We start from the raw sequence: 6,030 nt of genomic DNA on the forward strand, positions 1-6,030 counted from the left end.
GGAAAAGGACATCATGACGATGATGATGACAAACAAAAGTTTTGGTGGCGCCACCTCGCGGGCGCTTTTCTGCGACGAAGCGTTGGTTGTAGGGCTGGGTGTCGATTGAAACACTTAACCCGATTAAACGCTACACTTTAAGGATTAATTAATCAATTAATCGGTCTCGTTCATTTTTTTATGCATAATATTTCTTTAAAGTCAAACTAAACCATAGGTAGATAGATAGATAGATAGATATTTATTTGTACATTTAAGTACAGGTCGCATAGAAGGCGTTTCCGCCCGTACACATATGTGCCTATGTGGCCAGCAGCTAGACGATGATGGCGATGCGAGGCTTCTTGGCTTGAGAAGTGTGGGACGATGATGATGGGATGGTGAAGAGGGTGAAAAGTGAGGTGGGTGACGTATGATGAGGTATGCAAGACATCGTGGGTGTTTAGAGGTGTTTGGCTGCTGCCTTGCAGAACTGTGTCACCTCGTCTCTGTCTGTGATGGGCAAGCTAGTGATGGCGTCAGGCAGGGACCTCCAAAGTCTCACAGCCCGGAGGAGACATGAGTTGTCGTGCCGTTGGGTCCGAGCGAAGAGAGGGTCTATGCGCCCGGTTCGTTCGTTGCGACGGGTAGTGATGGGACGAATCTTTATCCGAATCGAGATTCGGAGCCGAATCTGCAGATTCGGAAAGATTCGGAAGAGTAGCCGAATCTCAAGCGATTCGGAAAAGTTCGGAAAGATTCGGAGCGTTGCCATGGTTGCCAAATCACGTTGATGTGTGTTTCAACTTTTTGTGATATTAAATTCACTAAATTCTACAAAGTACACAAAAGATTATTGTAATATAATATCACAGTAATAAATAAAATGTTCCACTTTGTTTATATTATTTTGTATGTTTATCGAGAACGGTAGCCAGACATCGCGGGAAAGTTGGTTTCGGTTCTGGATTACGACCCAAATAGGCATGCTTGATGCACGCACGTGGAAATACAAGCGCATGTTTTCATCGCCGCAAGAGATCGATGCCGTAAGTGCTGTTCGGTGGAGACACATTTCGTGCCGATAATTACTGTCAGTGTGGCACACACCACACAAGTGAGTATGTTCGATTCGATTATCTCCGACGATCGAGTATCCACTTAAGTAGTGCTATCGGAACACGGGAAACAATCTGAAACTTCGTTAATGCATGCTATCCGATTTAGTTAGTGTCTGTTTCCGAACAATGAAGTTGCGTTTGACACACCCATATTGTGTTTCTTTTTCATCAAATAAAGTTCACGTATACAAAACTTGCTGCCGGGAATGGAGAAACGACAGTGCGACGTTTTTCTTTGCCACCGGTATGTCGCTCTCGCGCCTCACAGGTACAGACATACGCAGCTCTAGAGAAGGAGACGAATCATTTCCTTGGCTGAATATATATTTATTTTTCGTTGCGCCACATTACGTATAATAAACAGCGTTTCGCTACATTTTACCGATCACCGCACAGAAAACGAGACCGTGCATTGGTTAGGCCTACGACAACCACACCGATCAGCTCAGCTGGACCTGGGCGCGTGCCAGGGTCTAGAATGACAGTACAGTACATACCATACGTTGAAATAAACAAGACGAAATCTGGTTATATGCAGTAACAGTAGCTAGAAAGGCACAACTGACCGCATTCGCGAGGTTTACGACAAGGTTCATGCTGCCGCCCGCAACCAGCGACGATTCGGACGAATCTCCGAATCTGCCGAATATTCGTCGCGGGAAGTTCGGAAATTTCCGAATCTGTCCGAATCCGAATCTCGGGTGATTCGTCCCATCACTAGCGACGGGGCACAGAGCGAAGGTAGTCGTCCTGCGAAATCCCAGGACCAATCACCTGAGCCAGCAACCGTATAGGTGGCTACATCTCGCCGGCGGGACAGAGTACTCCACTTGGCTGCTCTCAAGAGCTGGGTTGTCGAGATGTCCCGTGGCAAAAAGCGAGGACTTGGAGAGGTTCGGCAGTAGACGCCACTGATCTCAATGACAATTGCTGGATCGCGCTTCCCCGCTTGTTCGCTGCAGCGCAAGTGAAGCCACCGGACTTCACTCGCTTGGGATACGATTTGCCGTTTTTGCTAGCCTTTGCTGCGGTTTTCCAGCGTGCTGTGGACACGTTTTCTACTCGTTCGTCGTCATTCGCCGAAGAAGTTTTTTGAAGACTCTGTGTATTGTTGAGACTTGCCGTTGTGAACACGTGGAAAATTTTACGGAAGTGCAGTGTCGCAGGAAAAAGGCACAACGCATCGAAAGGAAGGGCTGGCGGCGTGTTCAAAGCTTCCTTGGCACGCCGAAGTGCCGTGTCTCTGTGCCTTCGCACGCTTGGATACTGACCAAGAACCGACGCCGTGTGTATGTGTCTAGCGAGTGCAATATGCGTGAAGCTGTTCGTGCCTCTGGATCAGCGTCTTTTCCCCTCGCGGTTTAGGAACGAGCTTAATCCAGCGTCCAGGGGAAGGTACGTCTTTTTTTCGTCCTTAGACGATTTACACAATACCGTGCACAACAGCTCCTCATCACTGATCAGTGCTGGCTTATTATCAACCTACTTAATTGCACTTGACGTTTGAGCGCGGCTCGCCTAATTGTAATTGGTCAGCAGGTTGCACGCGACCATATCGGCCGCGCTTCAAAGATTTTCATTCTCGCCGTCTTGTACTTTTGCTTTCGAAAACCCCCCTGGCTCCACAACGTTGCCCTATTCGTGCTCCCACGGAATCTATTAGAGTAGATTTGGGACATAGCCATGGTTAATATAGTACATAAGAACACGTACAGATCTCTCCCTTTTATTGATAGCAACTCACCGGAACAGCTGGACGATCCAGAACTCCGTGGCCGATATATATAAATGATCTAAAGGCTTCTACGCGCGACACACGTTCAGAACTTTGGCGCGGCGTCAATTCTTGACCGGTATCCAAGCGTGCGAAGGCACAAAGATGCATCACTCGGCGTGCCAAGGAAGCTTTGATCACGCCGCGACACCGGCGACACTTGTTTTCGACGAGTTGTACCTTTTGATACGGCTTCACGCACATTGCACTCGCAAAACACATCCACACGGCGTCGATTCTTGGTCGGTATCCAAGCGTGCGAAGGCACAGAGACACGGCACTTTGGCGTGCCAAGGAAGCTTTGAACACGCCGCCAGCCCTTCCTTTCGACGCGTTGTGCCTTTTTCCTGCGACACTGCACTTTCGTAAAATTTTCCACGTGTTCACAACGGCAAGTCTCAACAATACACAGAGTCTTCAAAAAACTTCTTCGGCGAATGACGACGAACGAGTAGAAAAAGGGTCCACAGCACGCTGGAAAACCGCAGCAAAGGCTAGCAAAACGGGAAATCGTATCCCAAGCGAGTGAAGTCCGGTGGCTTCACTTGCGGGAGCGGCAAGCGCGATCCAGCAATTGTCATTGAGATCAGTGGTAGACGCCGTAAGCTGCTCGCCGCTGGATGGTCTCTAGTGTCGCCTGAGCTGAGGCTCCCTGTGGCGACCAGATAGGCGAGCAATACTCTAATAGGGGCAGGACCAGTGCAGTGTACAGCTGCGCCAGCACAGCAGGCCCCAGACCCTTACTGATAGTTTGCACGAATCCCAGCATCCGCCGTGCACGTGAGGCGACGGAGTGGACGTGTGCAGTAAAGTGGATAAATCCGGCTGAGTCCTTTGGATCGGGCGGTAGCTTACGTCACCTAGCCATTTTGTTGTGAAATGTAAAAACTGGGACAGGCCTGTGACGGGAACGCCTTTTTTCATAGAGATCATACATAGTAACTCTAGAGGAAAAGGTCCGCCATTTTCCCATGCATTCTGGCTGCCGCGGCTGCCGCAAGCATGGAGAATAGAAGGGTAGGAGATGGCATGACGTCGGCCGCGTAGCCTCCACAAGCCATGCTCCCTTGACGCCTCGCCTCTTTCTCATTTCCCTCCTTACTCTCCTCACTCACCATGCCAACGTGACCACATCACGTGACCGTAGCTAGGCTTCGTCCAACGTTACTAAAACACTCAGTTGGGAAACTCCCATAGAGACAGCCCAAAAAATATGGCCCCAATCTGTCTCCGAGCACCGAGCTAATGACGAACACAACGCCACCATTTCTCCCGCAGCGGCCTTTCGCTGAACTGCACGTGACTTCTATTTTGGCTTAAGAACAGATGCAGCGGTAGAGGTTACAGGGTTTAAAGAAAAGTTTATTGACACTGTAAACTGCAAGACGTAAATCACACCGGTATACAATAGGAACATGTACGCTACAAAGATCCAGGGACGGAGGTAGCGAAAAAACATAACTTAGCGAACCAAATATGGCCGCTGTTTACATCTCATCAGCACACACGAGGAGGGTTCTCTCCTTTACCTAAGAAATGTCAGTGTAAGCCAGGCGTAGCGTTCGGCTGGCTAACGTCATATCCCCCCCCCCCCCCCCCCCCCCTTTCACCCCACCCCACGCCTCTCACACCTGTGCGAGAGGCGCGAAAAGCAAGTGGATGTGACCACCGACCAGCCGGACGTAGCGGCAAGACCACCGCCTGAGGAACTCTTCCTCGCCCAACCAAAAGAGTTCGGAGTCTAGGTGACGGAGCAGGGTACCCCGCAGTCGAGAGAGGACTGGCCACATTGCACGAGATCGTCGTTGCTGGCCAACCGCCGCACAACGATTCTGCCAGAGGACCAGTTGGCCGACTGCCAACAGGAGCAGGGCGAAGCCCCCGCGGGGGCACCTACCGCCTGACACAAAGTTCCAGATGCCGATACCCCGGAAGCCATGGTGCACCAAACGCCAAAATGAGCGCGCAACGGGACAATCAAAGAAAACATGGGTGTTTGTTTCTACCTGTCCACAGTTGGGGCACTTAGGGTCGGGAACAATGCCCCAGCGGTGGAGTCGTTGTCTTGTTGGAAGGACACCCCAGCCCCGACGCCACTCAAAATCCTCCACAGGTCCGGGAAGGCGGCGAGAAACCAACCAGGTCCACGGAAAGGCGTTCGCCCGATCCCTCTGCTCACGAGTGATCCGGGTCACGCAGAGCTCTTCGACGACACGAGCCGGTGGCACTTCGCGCACTTCGAGGTCTGGTAACGCCCGCCTCAACTCTTCTTGGCAAGCCACCACCGCTTGGTAAAACGGTGGCGTTGCTTCTGCGCTCGGGTAAAGGTTGCCCAACGCGCGAGGAACAAGCACTCGGCGCGAGGGCCCTAGAAAATAAAGAGCCAGGGACCGTGCCGGGTGATCCGTGTCATCTAACACCCCTAGAACAGTGCGGAGGGAGAGCAGGCGGCACACCGTGCTGACGCAGGGCATGCCCCTTCCGCCCAGTGACGTGGGAAGGCGGAGCACCGACCTTGTCACTAGCTCAGTGCCCCTGCTCCAGTAAAACCGAAAGAGACATGAGGTGATGCGGCTAGCGAATCGAGAAGGGGGAAGTGCAATGTGGGCAACATAGAAAAGTTGCCCACAAAAAACAGCTCTTACTAGGTAAGCTCTGTCGCGGAGGGAGAGCGTAAAGGTCCCTGCAACAGCCACCTGACGTTCAACGGCGGATGCTACAACCTCCCACGTGCGGGGTGCCACTCCACGAGAGTCAAAAAACACGCCGAGAACTCGGAGCTCGTTCACAATCTGGATATCCGCAGGTAGAGCGGGAGGGGAGCCTCCAAACTCCAAAGCCTGGCTCTTGGTAGTGTTTAAACAAGCCCCAGAGAGTGCGCCATACTCCAAGAACAGCTGTCCAGCAGCCTCAAAACTGTCAGAGTTGCGGACAAACAAACTGACGTCGTCTGCGTAGGCGCTAACCACGACTGAGTCCCGGCCGGGCAGCGGAAAGCCACAAATCCGGGAGCAGGATGCAAGACGTCGGAGAAGCGGATCAAGACTAAGAACGTAGAGTAAGGGAGACAACGGGCAGCCCTGTCGTACTCCCCTACTTACTGGAAAAGGCGGAAGAAGACACCCGTTGACTTGCAAATGGCCAGTCAGTCCGCTG

Source organism: Ixodes scapularis, unplaced genomic scaffold (genome assembly GCF_016920785.2).
Source record: "Ixodes scapularis isolate PalLabHiFi unplaced genomic scaffold, ASM1692078v2 PGA_scaffold12__126_contigs__length_90152505, whole genome shotgun sequence".
Taxonomy (NCBI): Eukaryota; Metazoa; Arthropoda; class Arachnida; order Ixodida; family Ixodidae; genus Ixodes; species Ixodes scapularis.